The 20,680-nt window shown below is 49.8% G+C and overlaps 1 pseudogene; it reads left to right on the forward strand.

The window, feature by feature from the left end:
• LOC137304229 (potassium channel subfamily T member 2-like) overlaps window positions 1–20,680 on the forward strand; it is a 51,943-nt pseudogene that overhangs the window by 20,897 nt on the left and 10,366 nt on the right.

The following is a 20,680-nucleotide window of genomic DNA, read 5'->3' on the forward strand; positions in this document are numbered from 1 at the left end:
CCCCCCCACACGGTGATGGGACGGGGGGTCTGTGTCTGTGATTCCCCACACGGTGATGGGACGGGGGGCCTGTGTCTGTGATTCCCCCACACGGTGATGGGACGGGGGGTCTGTGTCTGTGATTCCCCACACGGTGATGGGACGGGGGGTCTGTGTCTGTGATTCCCCACACGGTGATGGGACGGGGGGTCCGTGTCTGTGATTCCCCCACACGGTGATGGGACGGGGGGTCTGTCCCTGTGATTCCCCACACGGTGATGGGACGGGGGTCTGTGTCTGTGATTCCCCCCCACACGGTGATGGGACGGGGGGTCTGTGTCTGTGATTCCCCCACACGGTGATGGGACGGGGGGTCTGTGTCTGTGATTCCCCCACACGGTGATGGGACGGGGGTCTGTGTCTGTGATCCCCCCCACACGGTGATGGGACGGGGGTCTGTGTCTGTGATCCCCCCCCACACGGTGATGGGACGGGGGGTCTGTGTCTCTGATTCCCCCACACGGTGATGGGACGGGGGGTCTGTGTCTGTGATTCCCCCTCACACGGTGATGGGACGGGGGGGTCTGTGTCTGTGATTCCCCCACACGGTGATGGGACGGGGGGTCTGTGTCTGTGATTCCCCCTCACACGGTGATGGAACGGGGGGTCTGTGTCTGTGATTCCCCCACACACAGTGATGGGACGGGGGTCTGTGTCTGTGATCCCCCCCACACGGTGATGGGACGGGGGTCTGTGTCTGTGATTCCCCCTCACACGGTGATGGAACGGGGGTCTGTGTCTGTGATTCCCCACACGGTATCCTCCTGATTTTGTAGGCAGCTTGCTATATGAAGCTGAAAATCCCCTGGCCCGATAGTTGTATTTTGAAGGGGCCTCGTTCTTGCTGTGTGGCTCTGGGATAAACCTGTCTCCCAATAGGATTTCCTTGTCTTTTTTTTGGTATAGTGGGAAATGCACTGAGTCCCAGCTTAGTCACCGAGCCATAGCCAGGCAGGCCCAGAGGCACATGGAACAACCAGACTTCCAAGGGCCATGGGTGAGGGAATGTAAGATGCTAATTGCCTCCTGTGTACAGTCATACTGTTGAGAGTGTGCTGTGATCACACTCTCCAGTCCCACACGCTGATAATCAGTTTCAATGTTTATTCACAGCTGGGGCTGCCCCAAACACAACCACTCTGCACATCTGGAGACGGTGACTTTTGACTGGTGAGTGTGTTGCATTCTGTAAGCTGCTCCAGTGGGTGTCCAGTCACTGTGGAATGTTAGACATTTTATTGCTTATCTCCAGTAAACCCCACCCTCCTTAGGCTGAGGTACATTGTTATTCATTTGAACTGTTGGTGTTGTCCACCATCCCTTTCATGGTGGTCAGTCAGGTTTTTCGGCCCACGTTCATGCAGCATCATCAAAAGCTGCATTTCGGGATCTGGCTGAACTGGCTCCAGAAAGCAGAACAACTCCCCTCTGCTTCACGTCATACATGGTAGATCGAGTCGCTACACTTAATGGAGCGAGTTGAAAACAATGTTTTTGGAACACGGGAATGGGCCTTAGCAGGTCTGATATCAGAAAAGGTCAATAGTTTCTCTCACTATTTCTGAACTCTGGAATTTTCCCCCTTTGCTAGTGACATTCACAAATACTTCAGGAGTGGTCTGGAGCAGAGGGAGTATATGATCACAGAACTACCAGAGATTGTTGTATAGGTGTTTGTGCATGTTTTGTGGCTATTTGCTTATGGAGAGGAAGATGGTGGGTAGGTGGGTCTGAGGGAGATGGTGGGTAGGTGGGTCTGAGGGAGATGGTGGGTAGGTGGGTCTGAGGGAGATGGTGGGTAGGTGGGTCTGAGGGAGATGGTGGGTAGTTGGAATTGAGGGATATGATGAGGTGGTGGGTAGGTGAGGCTGACGGAGATAGTGGAGATGAGGAGTATGGTGGGTAGCTGAGCCTGAGGGAGATGGTGGGTAGGTAGGGATGAGGGAGATGGTGGGTAGGTGGGAGATGGTGGGTAGGTAGGGATGAGGGAGATGGTGGGTAGGTGGGTCTGAGGGAGATGATGGGTAGGTAGGGATGAGGGAGATGGTGGGTAGGTGGGTCTGAGGGAGATGATGGGTAGGTAGGGATGAGGGAGATGGTGGGTAGGTGGGAGATGGTGGGTAGGTGGGTCTGAGGGAGATGATGGGTAGGTAGGGATGAGGGAGATGGTGGGTAGGTAGGGATGAGGGAGATGGTGGGTAGGTGGGTCTGAGGGAGATGATGGGTAGGTAGGGATGAGGGAGATGGTGGGTAGGTGGGTCTGAGGGAGATGGTGGGTAGGTGGGTCTGAGGGAGATGGTGGGTAGGTAGGGATGAGGGAGATGGTGGGTAGGTAGGGATGAGGGAGATGGTGGGTAGGTAGGGATGAGGGAGATGGTGGGTAGGTGGGAGATGGTGGGTAGGTAGGGATGAGGGAGATGGTGGGTCTGAGGGAGATGGTGGGAGTGTAGGGATGAGGGAGATGATGGGTAGGTGGGAGTGTAGGGATGAGGGAGATGGTGGGTATGTGGAACTATGCTATTCTGATAGAAAGGATTCTTTGAACAAAGTAATAAATTGTAGCCTGGGTAAGAGCTCCCAGTGCCTGACAATGTGCCCCTCGGGCATTGGGGAGAGGTTTGCTGTGTGTGGGTGAGCTGAGTGCTCTGTGTATTTAACACTGATGTTGTCCAGTTTGTGTCTCTATATATAAAGGTGGCAACTCACTGTTTCTGACTACAGGTCTCCAATTATTTGGGTGAACAGACCGCTGTCTCTGTGGGCTTTACAGGTAAGAGACTCAGAGCCTCCCAGTATTGTAGGTAAGGGGGTCATACAGGTAAGGATCTCTTAGTGTTATAGGAAACGTCTTTAGGTGTTAGAATGACTTGCAGTTACAAAGCACATCTGTAATCACGTCAACATCTGTAATCACGTCAACATCTGTAATCACGTCACATACAGTGAATTACATTCAAGTGCTGTAAGTTTTGTTATGTGGGTGAGAATGGTAGCCATTATCTGTACAGCAAGATCCCACAAGCACCAATGAGGTGAGTGACCATTTAATACATTTTAGTGATGTTGTTTAAGAGAAATATTGGCCAGGACACCAGGAGATTAAAACACCAGGAGATTAAAACACCAGGAGATTAAAACACCAGGAGATTAAAACACCAGGAGATTAAAACACCAGGAGATTAAAACACCAGGAGATTAAAACACCAGGAGATTAAAACACCAGGAGATTAAAACACCAGGAGTATAAAACACTAGTTAGGCCACAGCTTGAGTACTGCGCACTGTTCTGGTCACCACATTACAGGAAGGATGTGATCGCACTAGAGAGGGTGCAGAGGAGGTTTACAAGGATGTTGCCAGGACTGGAGAATTTTAGCTATGATGACAGATTGGATAGGCTGGGGTTGTTCTCTTTGGAACAGAGGAGGCCGAGGGGTGATTTGATTGATGTGTACAAAATAATGAGGGGCCGAGATAGAGTGGATAGGAAGGACCTATTTCCCTTGGCGGAGGGGTCATTAACCAGGGGGCATAGATTTAAAGTGATTGGTAGAAGGATTACAGCGGAAATTAGGAAAAGATTTTTCACCCAGAGGGTGGTGGGGGTCTGGAACTCACTGCCTGAGAGGGTGGGAGAGGCAGAAACCCTCAACTCATTAAAAAAAATCCCTGGAATGTGCACCTGAAGAGCCGTGACCTGCAGGGCTACGGGCCAAATGCGGGAAAGTGGGATTAGGCTGGGTGGCTCGTTTCTCAGCCAGCACGGACACGATGGGCTGAATGGCCTCCTTCTGTGCTGTAAGTTTTCTCTGATTCTATGAGAACCCCCTACTCTTGTTTCAATAATGCCATGGACTCTTCAACATCCACCTGAACAGCCAGACAAGCCTTGATTTCATCTGAATGATGGCACCTCCGACAGTGCAGCAATCCCACAGTACTGCACCTGTGCACCTGAGGGTCAGCCTAGATAACGTGCTCAAGATCTGCAGTGGAGCTTGAACCCATGAACTTCGGACTCAGAAATAAGAGGAAGCTATAAATTAAGCCAAACTGACACTACAGAGATGCAGCATACGATTGTATTAGAGCCAGAAATCAGTAATGTCCCAGTGCTACCTTCCTGTTGCAGTCCATAGAACTATAGAAGTTTATAGCACAGAAGGAGGCCACTCGGCTCATCGTGTCTGTGCCAGCTTATTGCTAGCACAATCCAAAACTAATCCCACTCTCTCCCCATAGGCCCATATCTTCTTGTGTCTCAAGTATTTATCCAGTTGTACCTTAAAAGATGCAGTGGTCTCTGCCTCAACCTGTAGCAAAGCATTCCATGCCCCAAACACCCTCTGTGTAAACACATTTAAGAACATAAGAACATAAGAAATTGGAGCAGGAGTAGGCCAATCGGCCCCTCGAGCCTGCTCCGCCATTCAATAAGATCATGGCTGATCTGATCCCAACCACAAATCTAAAGAACACAAGAAGTCGGAGCAGGACCCGGCCACACAGCCCCTGGGCCCTCTCCGCCACCCACAGGGCATTGACCGATCCGAACTCAGCTTCATGTCCAATTTCCTGCCCGCTCCCCATAACCCCTAATTCCCTTTACTTCTAGGAAACTGTCTATTTCTGTTTTAAATTTATTTAATGATGTAGCTTCCACAGCTTCCTGGGGCAGCAAATTCCACAGACCTACTACCCTCTGAGTGAAGAAGTTTCTCCTCATCTCAGTTTTGAAAGAGCAGCCCGTTATTCTAAGATTATGCCCCCTAGTTCTAGTTTCACCCATCTTTGGGAACATCCTTACCGCATCCACCCGATCAAGACCCTTCACAATCTTATATGTTTCAATAAGATCGCCTCTCATTCTTCTGAACTCCAATGAGTAGAGTCCCAATCTACTCAACCTCTCCTCATATGTCCGCCCCCTCATCCCCGGGATTAACCGAGTGAACCTTCTTTGTACTGCCTCGAGAGCAAGTATGTCTTTTCTTAAGTATGGAGACCAAAACTGTATGCAGTATTCCAGGTGCGGTCTCACCAATACCTTATATAACTGCAGCAATACCTCCCTGTTTTTATATTCTATCCCCCTAGCAATAAAAGCCAACATTCCGTTGGCTTTCTTGATCACCTGCTGCACCTGCATACCAACTTTTTGATTTTCTTGCACGAGGACCCCCAGATCCCTTTGTACTGCAGTACTTTCCAGTCTCTCGCCATTAAGAAAATAACTTGCTCTCTGATTTTTCCTGCCAAAGTGCATAACCTCACATTTTCCAATATTATATTGCATCTGCCAAATCTCCGCCCACTCACCCAGCCTGTCTATATCCGCTTGCAGGTTTTTTATGTCCTCCTCACTCTCTACTTTCCCTCCCATCTTTGTATCATCTGCAAATTTTGATATGTTGCACTCGGTCCCCTCCTCCAAATCGTTAATATAGATTGTAAAGAGTTGGGGACCCAGCACCGACCCCTGTGGAACACCACTGGTTACTGGTTGCCAGTCCGAAAATGAACCATTTATCCCAACTCTCTGCTTCCTGTTCGATAACCAATCCTCCACCCATGCCAGAATATTACCCCCAATCCCGTGATTTTTTATCTTAAGTAATAATCTTTTATGTGGCACCTTGTCGAATGCCTTCTGGAAGTCTAAATACACTACGTCCACTGGTTCCCCTTTATCCACCCTGTACGTTATATCCTCAAAGAACTCAAGCAAATTTGTCAGACATGACTTCCCCTTCATAAAGCCATGCTGACTTTGTCCTATTAAATTATGCTTATCTAAATGTTCCGTTACTGTCTCCTTAATAATAGACTCCAAAATTTTACCCACCACAGATGTTAAGCTAACTGGCCTTTAATTTCCAGCCTTCTGCCTACTACCCTTTTTAAATAACGGTGTTACATTAGCAGTTTTCCAATCTGCTGGGACCTCTCCTGAGTCCAGGGAATTTTGGAAAACTATCACCAAAGCATCCACAATCCCTACTGCCACTTCCCTGCTAATTTCTTTTCATAATCTAACTTCCCTTTCTTAATCAATCCTTTAGTTACTTTTTGCTGTCTCCGAACCTCTCTGCTCACTCTCATCACCGACTCCCCAACCAGAGGTAATAGTCTTTCCCTATTCACTCGATCGAAACTCTTTATAATTTTAAAACCTCGATCAAATCTCCTCTTAACCCTCTCTGCTCCAGTGGAAATAGTCCCAGTATCTCAATCCTTCCTCGTAACCAGAGTTTCCCATCCCTGGCATTATCCTGGAGAATCTACAGTGTACGCTCTTTATGGCTTTAATGTCCTTTCTATAATAGGACACCCAAAACTGGCCTAACCATTGCCTTGTACAAATTTATCATTATCTCTTGGACTCACTTCTTTTGAGTTTATAGAACGATTCCTTGTTGTTCCTCCCAAAGTGTATTCCCTCACACTTCTCTGCATTAACTTGGATCTGGCACCGTCTGCCCATTCTGCTATCCTGTCACTGTCCTCCTGGAGTCTTTTACAATCTGCTTTGCAGCTTGCCAGCCCATTACTTTTGTGTTGTCAGTACATTTTGATACCGTGCTCCCTTGGCCCACCGAAATCATCATTATTTATTGAGAACAAAATCAGAGCCAGCAGTGACCCCTGGAGTACACCAGCAGAACTCATCTCCAATCTGAGAGGGACCTAGTAGCCCTTTGTTTCCTATCTGTCAATCAACTTTCTATCCATGCTCATGGATTTTCTCATCTACCATATGCCTGAATTTTTGTAACGAGCATGCTGTGAGATACTTTATCGAACACCTTTTGAAAATTCATATATACCCCACTTACTGCGTTCCCTTTATCTATCCAATCGGTCACTTCTTCAAAAAACTTAAATTTGTGGAACAGAACTTTCCTTAACAAATCCGTGCTGCCTGTCCTTGATTATGCCAGGCATCTCCTAATGTTCGCTAATTTTATTTTAAGCGTTTGCCTACCAATGATGTGAGACTAACTGGTCCATACTTACCTGATTTATCTTTCCCTTCTTGAGCAGTTTGTACTGAACAAAATATAAATATGGTTTCTTACAGGTCCTTGTCACACTGATCAGTGTTTTGGAGACAATGCTGCTTGTTTCCCTCAGTTACAAGGTGAGTGAACTGCTGCACTGTGGTACTGCAGAATTGTAACGCAGTGTAGTATTGTAGCATTGTAACGCCGTGCAAGTACTGCAGCATTGTAACGCAGTGTAGTATTGTAGCATTGTAACGCTGTGCAAGTACTGCAGCGTAGTAATATAGTTGGATACCGGGCTGGGTGGGTGGGTGGGTGGGTTGGACACCCGGCTGGCTGAGTGAGAGTGTGGAAAGGGCAGGTTTGATGAGCCAAATATCTTTTTCACTCCGGATTTTTTTTGTTATGTTCTAAATGTCGCAGAGTAACTCTGATGTTTGGTTAAGCTTCAATGTCAGGACAATGTAGAGGGAGCTGTTAGCTCTCGGAGAGTTTGTGGCCCAGGACTCTCATATCAAAGGGAATCCATGGGACTGATGTTGGGACTGTGGCCATGTGATTGCAAACTAAGGAAAGATTGAGCAGAGCTGCTAAACTATGGGCTGCCCAAGAGCTAGGACAACAAGTGCAGGCTTGGTTGAAGCAGCCAAGAAGGAATTGCAGGTGGATTGTGACTGTGCTGTACACAAGGGGCAGAATGTTTTGGTCCTGTCTTCTTGTGTTCTTATGTAACAAAGTTAATGTATCATTTCCTGTCACATCATCACTTCCTTTTTGACTTATGATCTTTCCCTTCTTCAAGGGAAATATCTGGGAGCAGATTCTCTGAGTCCCATTCATACTCGAGATGGTGAACACCATCCCCTTCATCATCATGGTAAGAACTCTGCCTCATTGAGAAAGCATTTTCAGGAGAGCTATACATGATCTTTAGAGTCAGTTACTTGGTCAGTAATTCAGCTCCTCAAACAGGAGCCAAACCTGGTGTTATATGAGCAGCACAGTCCAGGTTCAATCCCTTCTCTTTAATGAGTTAGTTGATCTCAGTCTTGGCAGCAGCAGGGTCTATAATTGGCCTCAGTGCCCTGGCTTAGCCTGGAGATTTGTCCCTGATCGCTATCCAGTGACTCCTGCTGCAAAATGCAGGTGTGTGAACATTGAGAGAGGACAAGATCGGGCTTAGATGTGATGCTGTCCGTGGTTGAATATTCTGTCTAGGCACACATGGAAGAGTGGCCAGTTGGGGTGATGTAGTGAAGGGCATTGGACACAGTACGAGTGGCGGCCGTCCAGAGAAGAAGGGAGATTATTGGAGATTTTTTTCAAAGACCTGTAGTGAGACATTTGAAATTTCAGGCAATCTGGACACTAGCAGCAGTGAGATGGTTAATAGTGGGTTAAGGGCATTACTGTTCTGGTCAGCCAATCAACACAACACAAGTGGCTTCCTCGGTATTTACTTCTTGTTGAGACTGAAAACGCCGTGTTAAAAGCATTTCCTTTCCCATCAGTTTCCTTGCACCACACACTGCCCCTGGCGGACAGTAGACAGGCTGAAAATACACGAGAGACGGGGGGGGGGAAGATGGTGATACACGAGAGACGGGGGGGCGTTGGTGATACACGAGAGACAGGGGGCGGCGTTGGTGATAGACGAGAGACGGGGGGGCGTTGGTGATACACGAGAGACGGGGGGGGCGTTGGTGATACACGAGAGACGGGGGGGCGTTGGTGATACACGAGAGACGGGGGGGGCGTTGGTGATACACGAGAGACGGGGGGGCGTTGGTGATACACGAGAGACGGGGGGGCGTTGGTGATACACGAGAGACGGGGGGGGCGTTGGTGATACACGAGAGACAGGGGGGACGATGGTGATACACGAGAGACAGGGGGGGGGGTTGGTGATACACGAGAGACAGGGGGGGGGGTTGGTGATAGACGAGAGACGGGGGGGGGGCGTTGGTGATACACGAGAGACGGGGGGGACGATGGTGATACACGAGAGACGGGGGGGACGATGGTGATACACGAGAGACGGGGGGGACGATGGTGATACACGAGAGACAGGGGGGGCGTTGGTGATACACGAGAGATGGGGGGGGACGATGGTGATACACGAGAGACGGGGGGGACGTTGGTGATACACGAGAGATGGGGGGGGACGATGGTGATACACGAGAGACGGGGGGGACGATGGTGATACACGAGAGATGGGGGGGGACGATGGTGATACACGAGAGACGGGGGGGACGTTGGTGATACACGAGAGATGGGGGGGGACGATGGTGATACACGAGAGACGGGGGGGACGATGGTGATACACGAGAGATGGGGGGGGACGATGGTGATACACGAGAGACGGGGGGGACGTTGGTGATACACGAGAGACGGGGGGGACGTTGGTGATACACGAGAGACGGGGGGGACGTTGGTGATACACGAGAGACGGGGGGGACGTTGGTGATACACGAGAGACGGGGGGGACGATGGTGATACACGAGAGACGGGGGGGACGATGGTGATACACGAGAGACGGGGGGGACGATGGTGATACACGAGAGACGGGGGGGACGATGGTGATACACGAGAGACGGGGGGGACGTTGGTGATACACGAGAGACGGGGGGGACGTTGGTGATACACGAGAGACGGGGGGGACGTTGGTGATACACGAGAGACGGGGGGGACGATGGTGATACACGAGAGACGGGGGGGACGTTGGTGATACACGAGAGACGGGGGGGACGTTGGTGATACACGAGAGACGGGGGGGACGATGGTGATACACGAGAGATGGGGGGGGACGATGGTGATACACGAGAGACGGGGGGGACGATGGTGATACACGAGAGACGGGGGGGGACGATGGTGATACACGAGAGACAGGGGGGGCGTTGGTGATACACGAGATAACATTCCCATTTCTTCCTTCGCTATTCCCATTCTTCCTGTGATATTTCCTTCCTGCTGTAGTATTACAATTGCTCCATAACATTCCTGCCTATCTTGCAATATTCCCATTTTGCTATAATTATGCAATTGATCTGTAACATTTTTCATCTCTTTGTAATATTCCCATTCCCAGTGTTACTCCCAGACCTGCTGTAATATTCCTGTACCCAGTCTGCTTTCCCCAGGCTTGTTGTAATATTCCCATTCCCTGTGTGCTATTCCCAGTCCTGCTGTGTTACTCCCGTTCTGAGTCTAACATTTTCCAGTTCCCTCTGTCTGCAGGTATTTGGCTTCCCTTAAGGAATCTCTTCATCCCCGTGTTTCTGAACTGCTGGTTGGCCAAACACGCGCTGGAGAACATGATTGTGAGTAAAGGGAGTCCCTGTCGTCAGCTGTAACCCTGTGAAAATCCTGGGCTCCGGGGAACAGACATTGGTGGTGAATTAATAACTCGACTGACCACAGACTGGAGGGCAGTAAGTGGGGGCAGTGTCTAGAGGGGAGTGAGTTGAGGGGCAGTGTCTGGGGGGGAGTGAGTTGAGGGGCAGTGTCTGGGGGGGAGTGAGTTGAGGGGCAGTGTCTGGGGGGGAGTGAGTTGAGGGGCAGTGTCTGGGGGGGAGTGAGTTGAGGGGCAGTGTCTGGGGGGGAGTGAGTTGAGGGGCAGTGTCTGGGGGGGAGTGAGTTGAGGGGCAGTGTCTGGGGGGGAGTGAGTTGAGGGGCAGTGTCTGGGGGGGAGTGAGTTGAGGGGCAGTGTCTGGGGGGGAGTGAGTTGAGGGGCAGTGTCTGGGGGGGAGTGAGTTGAGGGGCAGTGTCGGGGGGAGTGAGTTGAGGGGCAGTGTCTGGGGGGGAGTGAGTTGAGGGGCAGTGTCTGGGGGGGAGTGAGTTGAGGGGCAGTGTCTGGGGGGGAGTGAGTTGAGGGGCAGTGTCTGGGGGGGAGTGAGTTGAGGGGCAGTGTCTGGGGGGGAGTGAGTTGAGGGGCAGTGTCTGGGGGGGAGTGAGTTGAGGGGCAGTGTCTGGGGGGGAGTGAGTTGAGGGGCAGTGTCTGGGGGGGAGTGAGTTGAGGGGCAGTGTCTGGGGGGGAGTGAGTTGAGGGGCAGTGTCTGGGGGGGAGTGAGTTGAGGGGCAGTGTCTGGGGGGGAGTGAGTTGAGGGGCAGTGTCTGGGGGGGAGTGAGTTGAGGGGCAGTGTCTGGGGGGGAGTGAGTTGAGGGGCAGTGTCTGGGGGGGAGTGAGTTGAGGGGCAGTGTCTGGGGGGGAGTGAGTTGAGGGGCAGTGCAGGGAAGTCTGGTGGAGTGGGTGAAGGGTCTTCTCGTTATGTTTGTTTGCTTGACTCTAGAATGATCTCCACCATGCAATCCAGAGGACTCACTCTGCCATGTTTAACCAGGTTCTCATCCTCATCTGTACCCTGCTGTGTCTAATGTTTACCTGGTGAGTCACGGGCTGTGGGATGGGCTTAAGAACATAAGAAATAGGAGCAGGAGTAGGCCAATCGGCCCCTCGAGCCTGCTCCGCCATTCAATACGATCATGGCTGATCTGATCCTAACCTCAAATCTAAATTCATGTCCAATTTCCTGCCCTAATTCCCTTTACTTCTAGGAAACTGTCTATCCCTGGGCTAGGAATGGGGAAAATCAGTCAAAGGTCCTGCTCCTGATCACTATCCAGCAACCCCTTTGGATAGCGTGTGACAGGATCTGTGTGACAGGATCAGGCTTGACTGTGATACACCCTACAGTTGAATATCCTGCTAACACTCACTGTCTAGGTTCACACAATAAGAATGCCCAGGTGTGCAAAGTGCCAGAGAGGAGCCAGTACATGTGGATTTGGAGCCCTGTATCCAATACACTGACCCCCACACACTGTACACTGTGAGGTACATGTCACTCGGGGCTGCCACAGTTACTCAGTGCCTTCACTACAGGGCTTTAATGCGGTGGTTTGATTCGGCACTGTGGACCTGAGTGATGGGGATCTACAGACTGCCTTTCACTGCACATTAATCTGACGCCTCATGAAAAGCCTGACGACAGCATGAACAGTCAGTCTCCAGGCGTGTTCTCAATGTGAATTTAATAGAGGACTCATTTCAGGTCTCAGTTAAGGTCTGTCAAAGCTGTACCATTGAAGAGTTAACCTTGGGGTGTTATTGTACAGAGTAAGTGTGAAAATTAACTGATAAAGTTGACCGTGTGACGAAAGTCAGACTGTGGCACCATCTAGTGGATGAGTTCAGAATGGGAGAAAGAACAGAAGGAGAGAGAGAGAGAGAGAGAGAGAGACACTATAGAGAGGGAGAGGCAGGAAGACAGAGCACATAAGCAGATAGGAGGGGGTGAAGAAAGAGAGATAGAAAGGACGTGTGACAGCCCCCGTGCCTCATTTGGTAAGGGCAGCATTTAACTGAGCCGTACAGACCAGACGGACCCCTGTTCTTTCCCTAGTCTGTGATTGAGTTGCTTCATTTGGCCTCAGGGCCCCTGGGAAAAGGACCCGAAAAAAATCAGCCCTGGGTTGGGGATGATTGAATAAACAGGGTGGGTTCCTGGCAGGATTCTCGACGCCCAGCGGGTGCTGCGGGACAGGAAGGAGATTGTTCTGGGACCTCCCCCCACCCCTTCACACAGCAGACAGGCAACTGGGGGGAAGGGAAATCCCAGCTGGGATACTGCCTGATTGAGCTACTCACTGTATTAGAGTCACTGAACAGAGTGGGTGGGTGAGGCAGCAGTTCCTGTATTAAAGCTGGAAATCCCTAATGCTGACATTGTACAAATTCAGTATTGCTGAAACGTTGAGTGAAATACTGGTTTTTCTTTCAGTATTTGCGGGATTCAGCACCTCGAACGAGCAGGGAACAACTTGACCCTGTTTGACTCCCTTTACTTCTGCATAGTCACCTTCTCCACTGTTGGGTTTGGAGATGTCACACCCAGGATTTGGCCGTCCCAGCTCCTGGTGGTCATCATGATTTGCGTGGCACTGATTGTGTTGCCTGTTCAGGTAAGAGTGAAATACTGGACAATTTGGGGGCGTGACCTGCCAGGGCAAGCAGGCTTCGGTGGCGGGGAGCTCCGAGGGGGAACGGGCTGCCGGAGGGTGGGCTATGAAGTGGGAGCAAGCTCCTCGGGGGGTGGGGGGGGGAGGAATGCTTCTTTAAAAATGAGAAACCTAAGTGAGGGACTGAGGCCAAAATGCAAGTTGAAAATCAGCAGGGGAGATGGTGAAGTCAATCATTGTAGTCATTAGGGTGAAGCCAAGCTTGGATTTTAAAAGCCTGTAGATTGTAAGAGGAAGGGAAAGCTGAGGGACTGGGAAAGAATGAGGAAAAATCGGAAAGCCAGCAGCCTGCCATCGTCTAGCAGGAATGAAATGTTCCTGACAAAGATAGTCAGTGCGACAGAACTTCACCCAACTGGTTCTCAGTGAGGTCTCTGAGATTAAGTTTTAGGTTTTGTTGAAATGCTCAATGACAGTTCAGTTGGTTTATTACAGCTCGTCCAATGGCTGAGTGAAGCACATCGAGCAGCAAGGACTTAACCTTGTTCCCCTGCTCAGCCCCATTTATCCCCTTCGGTGACATTATCCACAGATGTGGGGTCAGCTCCACATGTACACTGGTGCCCTCCAATGCTTCTGTGTTGGGGTCATGCACATACACCTCCCAGCAGGGTCACTGACTTACGATCGGGGGCTGGAACCCTGGCTGATATCTTTAACCCAAGCGTGCTTGAGCCAATTGGAGCCTCTCCCATCCCCCTGACTGAGAACGACTAACTCAACACAAACTGGGATTAGAATCCATGATCTTCCCGGCCTCTATGGCTCGGTATCACAGCAAGCAGAGCACTTACCTTTCCAATCATTCCTTGCATGATTTTGGATGGTGATGTAATGATATCTGATTGTATTGCCCTGATTTTGGATAGTGATATAATGATTTCTGCCTCTTTGTGAAGGGATTCCACTATCTCTAATGTGCTGATCTCTTTTTTGCTTTTTCCCAGTTTGAGCAGCTGGCATACCTGTGGATGGAGAGGCAGAAATCTGGCGGCAACTATAGCCGTTACAGAGCCCAGACAGAGAGACGTGTCGTCCTGTGCGTTAGCTCGCTGAAAATCGACCTCCTTATGGATTTTCTGAATGAATTCTATGCTCACCCGAGATTACAGGTCACCATTTGCACCACAGTCCCTCAGTGCGTCCACATAATGCATTGTCCCTCCAACAGGGCACTTAGCAATGTACATCCTCCAACAGGTTACACCGGTCTGTCCTGTACATTCTACAGTTTACACGGTCTGTCCTGTACATTCTACAGTTTACACGGATCTGTCCTGTACATTTTACAGTTTACACGGTCTGTCCTGTACATTCTACAGTTTACACGGTCTATCCTGTTCATTCTACAGTTTACACAGTCTATCCTGTTCATTCTACAGTTTACACTGTCTGTCCTGTTCATTCTACAGTTTACACGGATCTGTCCTGTACATTCTACAGTTTACACGGTCTGTCCTGTACATTCTACAGTTTACACGGTCTATCCTGTTCATTCTACAGTTTACACGGTCTGTCCGGTACATTCTACAGTTTACACGGATCTGTCCTGTACATTCTACAGTTTACACGGATCTGTCCTGTACATTCTACAGTTTACACGGATCTGTCCTGTACATTCTACAGTTTACACGGATCTGTCCTGTACATTCTACAGATTACACGGATCTCTCCTGTACATTCTACAGTTTACACGGATCTGTCCTGTACATTCTACAGTTTACACAGATCTGTCCTGTTCATTCTACAGTTTACACAGTCTATCCTGTTCATTCTACAGTTTACACGGTCTGTCCTGTACATTCTACAGTTTACACGGTCTGTCCTGTACATTCTACAGTTTACACGGTCTGTCCTGTACATTCTACAGTTTACACGGTCTGTCCGGTACATTCTACAGTTTACACGGTCTGTCCTGTTCATTCTACAGTTTACACGGTCTGTCCTGTTCATTCTACAGTTTACACAGTCTATCCTGTTCATTCTACAGTTTACACGGTCTGTCCTGTACATTCTACAGTTTACACGGTCTGTCCTGTACATTCTACAGTTTACACGGTCTGTCCTGTACATTCTACAGTTTACACGGTCTGTCCGGTACATTCTACAGTTTACACGGTCTGTCCTGTTCATTCTACAGTTTACACGGTCTGTCCTGTTCATTCTACAGTTTACACGGTCTGTCCTGTTCATTCTACAGTTTACACGGATCTGTCCTGTACATTCTACAGTTTACACGGATCTGTCCTGTACATTCTACAGTTTACACGGATCTGTCCTGTACATTCTACAGTTTACACGGATCTGTCCTGTACATTCTACAGATTACACGGTCTATCCTGTACATTCTACAGTTTACACGGTCTGTCCTGTTCATTCTACAGTTTACACGGTCTGTCCTGTTCATTCTACAGTTTACACGGTCTGTCCTGTTCATTCTACAGTTTACACGGATCTGTCCTGTACATTCTACAGTTTACACGGTCTGTCCTGTACATTCTACAGTTTACACAGTCTATCCTGTTCATTCTACAGTTTACACGGATCTGTCCTGTACATTCTACAGTTTACACGGTCTGTCCGGTACATTCTACAGTTTACACGGTCTGTCCTGTATGTCCTACAGATTACACGGTCTGTCCTGTACATTGTACAGGCTACACGGTCTGTCCTGTACATTCTACAGGCTACACGGTCTGTCCTGTACATTCTACAGATTACATGGGTCTGTCATGTATGTTCTACAGTTTACATGGGTCTGTCATGTATGTCCTACAGTTTACATGGGTCTGTCCTGTACATTCTACAGGTACATCCTGTGCTGTACATCCTGATGTGTGGGCGTCCGATTGTACACGCCTGGTGAGTGAGTGAATGGGTGTCAGTTGGTGGGAGCCTGGTGAGTGGAGATGGTGATCTTTATATTCTTGGATTCTGGGCACTGTTGCAGTCACAGGACGAGGTTTTGAGCAAAGTTGTAGCTTGAGAGAACTGGATCTGTGAGTTGAGGAAGATATGAAAATGACTGATAAGTCTGTGCCGATGGTGTGAACAGTAGCCACTCCTCGGAGTCTGGTAGCAGAGTTGCCCAGTTACTGGGTCATGTTAACCTGTGGCTCGGCCACATTGCACTGATGCACATTTTGTTCTGACCCCAGGATTATTACGTTGTGATTCTGTGCCCCTCCGAGATGGGTCTCCAGGTTCGGCGCGCACTGCAGATCCCTCTGTGGTCACAAAGAGTCGTTTACCTGCACGGATCAGCACTGAAGGACCAGGATCTGATGAGGGTAAAGTTAGTCTTGTCTGTGCAGGATAATATAACGCAACTAAACTTTCGTGATAACAAGCTGTCTGCTGATGTCATGCCATACTCAGCTAACTGTTGCTCACCTGGTGATGTTGTGATATGACTGTTATTTGAAATTGGAGGCCAGGCTCTCCTAAACTGTCAGATTAAACTGTGCAATGGGACAGCTGAGTTCTGGTAATCCTGATTGTCATCGTTCAGTGGGGACTGACTAAAAGTGCAGACTCCGAGAGATAGGTGTACACGCAGACAGAGACAGTAAATGGCGGACATGTTGAACAATTACTTTGTGTCAGTATTTACAGTAGAAAAAGAGGAAAGCATGCCGGAAATCCCAAGAAAACTAATATTGAATCGGGGACAGGGACTTGTTAAAATTAACATAAGTAAAGCAACAGTAATGAAGAAAATAATAGCACTAAAGAGTGACAAATCCCCAGGACCAGATGGTTTCCATCCCAGGGTTTTAAAGGAAGTAGGTGAGCACATTGCAGATGCCCTAACTATAATCTTTCAAAGTTCTCTAGATTCAGGAACTGTCCCTCTAGATTGGAAAATTGCACATGTCACTCCGCTTTTTAAGAAAGGAGAGAGGGGGAAACCAGGGAATTATAGACCAGTTAGCCTAACATCTGTTGTGGGGAAATTGTTGGAGTCTATAATTAAGGATAGGGTGACTGAACACCTCGAGAATTTTCAGTTAATCAGAGAGAGCCAGCATGGATTTGTGAAAGGTAGGTCGTGCCTGACAAACCTGATTGAATTTTTTGAAGAGGTGATTAAAGTAGTGGACAGGGGAATGTCAATGGATGTTATTTGATAAGGTCCCACATAAGAGACTGTTAGCTAAGATAGAAGCCCATGGAATCGAGGGAAAAGTACGGACTTGGTTAGGAAGTTGGCTGAGCGAAAGGCGACAGAGAGTAGGGATAATGGGTTGGTACTCACATTGGCAGGATGTGACTAGTGGAGTCCCGCAGGGATCTGTCTTGGGGCCTCAACTATTCACAATATTTATTAACGACTTAGATGAAGGCATAGAAAGTCTCATATCTAAGTTTGCCGTGACACAAAGATTGGTGGCATTGTAAGCAGTGTAGATGAAAACATAAAATTACAAAGGAATATTGATAGATTAGGTGAATGGGCAAAACTGTGGCAAATGGAATTCAATGTAGACAAATGTGAGGTCATCCACTTTGGATCAAAACAGGATAGAACAGGGTACTTTCTAAATGGTAAAAAGTTAAAAACAGTGGATGTCCAAAGGGACTTATGGGTTCAGGTACATAGATCATTGAAGTGTCATGAACAGGTGCAGAAAATAATCAAGAAAGCAAATGGAATGCTGGCCTTTATATTTAGAGGACTAGAGTACAAGGGGGCAGAAGTTATGCTGCAGCTATACAAAACCCTGGTTAGACCGCACCTGGAGTACTGTGAGCAGTTCTGGGCACCGCACCTTCGGAAGGACATATTGGCCTTGGAGGGAGTGCAGCGTAGGTTTACTAGAATGATACCAGGACTTCAAGGGTTAAGTTACGAGGAGAGATTACACAAATTGGGGTTGTATTCTCTGGAGTTTAGAAGGTTAAGGGGTGATCTGATTGAAGTTTATAAGATATTAAGGGGAACAGATAGGGTGGATAGAGAGAAACTATTTCCGCTGGTTGGGGATTTTCGGAGTAGGGGGCACAGTCTAAAAATTAGAGCCAGACCTTTCAGGAGTGAGATTAGAAAACATTTCTACACACAAAGGGTGGTAGAAGTTTGGAACTCTCTTCCGCAAACGGCAATTGATACTAGCTCAATTGCTAAATTTAAATCTGAGATAGATAGCTTTTTGGCAACCAAAGGTATTAAGGGATATGGGCCAAAGGCAGGTATATGGAGTTAGATCACAGATCAGCCATGATCTTATCAAATGGCGGAGCAGGCACGAGGGGCCGAATGGCCCACTCCTGTTCCTCTGTAAGGTGGTGGGGAGTGAAAGAGAGAGAGGCTGACATGTGAAGGCGGAGGGACAGATGCATCGAGACAAAGACAGAAAGAATGAGCAAGGGACAGACACGCACACATACTGAGGCAGAAATAGATAGACAGAGATAGAGATACACTCTAATATAGAGATAGAGAGCAGAGTGACACTGAGGCACATACAGAGAGGGATACACATAAAGAGACGTGACAAGAGGCAGCGCGAAAGACACACGCATTGGCAGAGAGGAACATACAGTCAGTGAGAAAGTAACAGAGTAAGAGACATACAGCGACAGAAACACACAGATACTGAAACAAAGGCAGACAAAGAAACACATTGAGACAGAGATACACATTGAAATAGGACACATATCTAGACAGAGACACACCTTTAGACAGAGATACACAGAGAAGCACAAATACACACACAGTAACAGGGTGAGAAAAGAAGATCAACAAGGAATAAGACTAAAAAAGATAGAAGGACACAAAGTAAGAGGGCATCGCCCAAAGTGAGGCCTGGACAGACACAGACAGTAATTTGCTGTCAGCCATTTGTTTCCTGTGAAGTTACTTTTCTGAGGTTATGATTTGATGTGATTGTTGCTAACATGTCGTCCTGTTCTTTCCTCCTCACTCGACTCCCCATGTTTCCTCCCATTGGCTGTCGAAGAATGGATAATGCTGAAGCTTGTTTTATTCTTAGTAACCGGTTTGAAGTGGACAGGATAGCTGCTGTACGTACCCCTGAATGTCTGTCTAAAACATGCTGTCTGTACCTCCGACTGTATATCTCACACAAGCTGTACATCGAACACATGCTGCACTTTCCTCCAACTGTCTAACATAGGGGTGTCAAACATTCGGTCCGCAGACATCTCAGAGGCAGACTGGCAAAGGGGAAATTTTCCCGAGTGCCCCCTAAAGCCTGACAGCTGAATTCAGGGCTTCGAACCTAAAGCCGCCCAGTCCCCCCGGGTGGGCTCCAAGGTCGCTCTGTCCTGGGGGGAGCGCCTCCTGCCTGCGCACCCTACCCACACCTCTCCCCCGCGCGTGCTCGCTGACCCTCCAATCACAGCCTATCTTTTTCCCACTCTCTGGCCGCTCACACTTTTGCCGTTGTGGTTTGAGGTCAGCTCACGCCCTTCCCACACTCCGCCCTCGCTCCTCCGCCCGGGGCCCTCGCTCCTCCGCCCGGGGCCCTCGCTCCTCCGCCCGGGGCCCTCGCTCCTCCGCCCGGGGCCCTCGCTCCTCCGCCCGGGGCCCTCGATCCTCCGCCCGGGGCCCTCGCTCCTCCGCCCGGGGCCCTCGCTCCTCCGCCCGGGGCCCTCGCTCCTCCGCCCGGGGCCCTCGCTCCTCCGCCCGGGGCCCTCGCTCCTCCGCCCGGGGCCCTCGATCCTCCGCCCGCCGCCCTCGCTCCTCCGCCCGCCGCCCTCGCTCCTCCGCCCGGGGCCCTCGCTCCTCCGCCCGGGGCCCTCGCTCCTCCGCCCGGGGCCCTCGCTCCTCCGCCCGGGGCCCTCGCTCCTCCGCCCGGGGCCCTCGCTCCTCCGCCCGGGGCCCTCGCTCCTCCGCCCGGGGCCCTCGCTCCTCCGCCCGCCGCCCTCGCTCCTCCGCCCGGGGCCCTCGATCCTCCGCCCGGGGCCCTCGATCCTCCGCCCGGGGCCCTCGCTCCTCCGCCCGCCGCCCTCGCTCCTCCGCCCGGGGCCCTCGATCCTCCGCCCGGGGCCCTCGCTCCTCCGCCCAGGGCCCTCGCTCCTCCGCCTGCCGCCCTCGATCCTCCGCCCGGGGCCCTGCGCTCCTCTGTTCTGCCTTTAAACACCGCTTTAAATTAAATAAATCTGACCATTAAAAGGTGGAGCAGGGGAATGGAAGAGCAGAGGGGGTCTGAGAGGGAGAGGTCCTGCTTCACCCCGGATGAGGAGATGGTGACTGCGAGTTTTTCTCTGAGACCAAATCCAGGGACCACTTCCAGTGAGACTGTAAAATGTGAATCTATCAGCAGTGTGGGGAATGGCCATGGAGGTGAAACCAGCTCCAGTGAAGGGGAAAGGTGGGTAATGGATGAAGATGTGACAGTGGAATCAGATGGTGACATGTTATTTGTCAGAAGCCCTTTTCAGGCAGCCCGACGATTGAATTTAAACAGCGCAACACCTGGATCTGCCTGGGCTTGTGCCAAAATCCCAAAGTCTAATGTCCCTGATGTCTTTTTCTGTGAGTAGAGATGTGAAAAAAAGGAGGAAATCGGGCTCGGGCCAGAAAGAAGGTTCCTTAAATGAACAATTCATGAGGCTGTTTTGTGACTCGTCTGCGTGAGGTAAAAAAACAT

Source organism: Heptranchias perlo, chromosome 37, assembly GCF_035084215.1.
Source record: "Heptranchias perlo isolate sHepPer1 chromosome 37, sHepPer1.hap1, whole genome shotgun sequence".
NCBI classification, from domain to species: Eukaryota; Metazoa; Chordata; class Chondrichthyes; order Hexanchiformes; family Hexanchidae; genus Heptranchias; species Heptranchias perlo.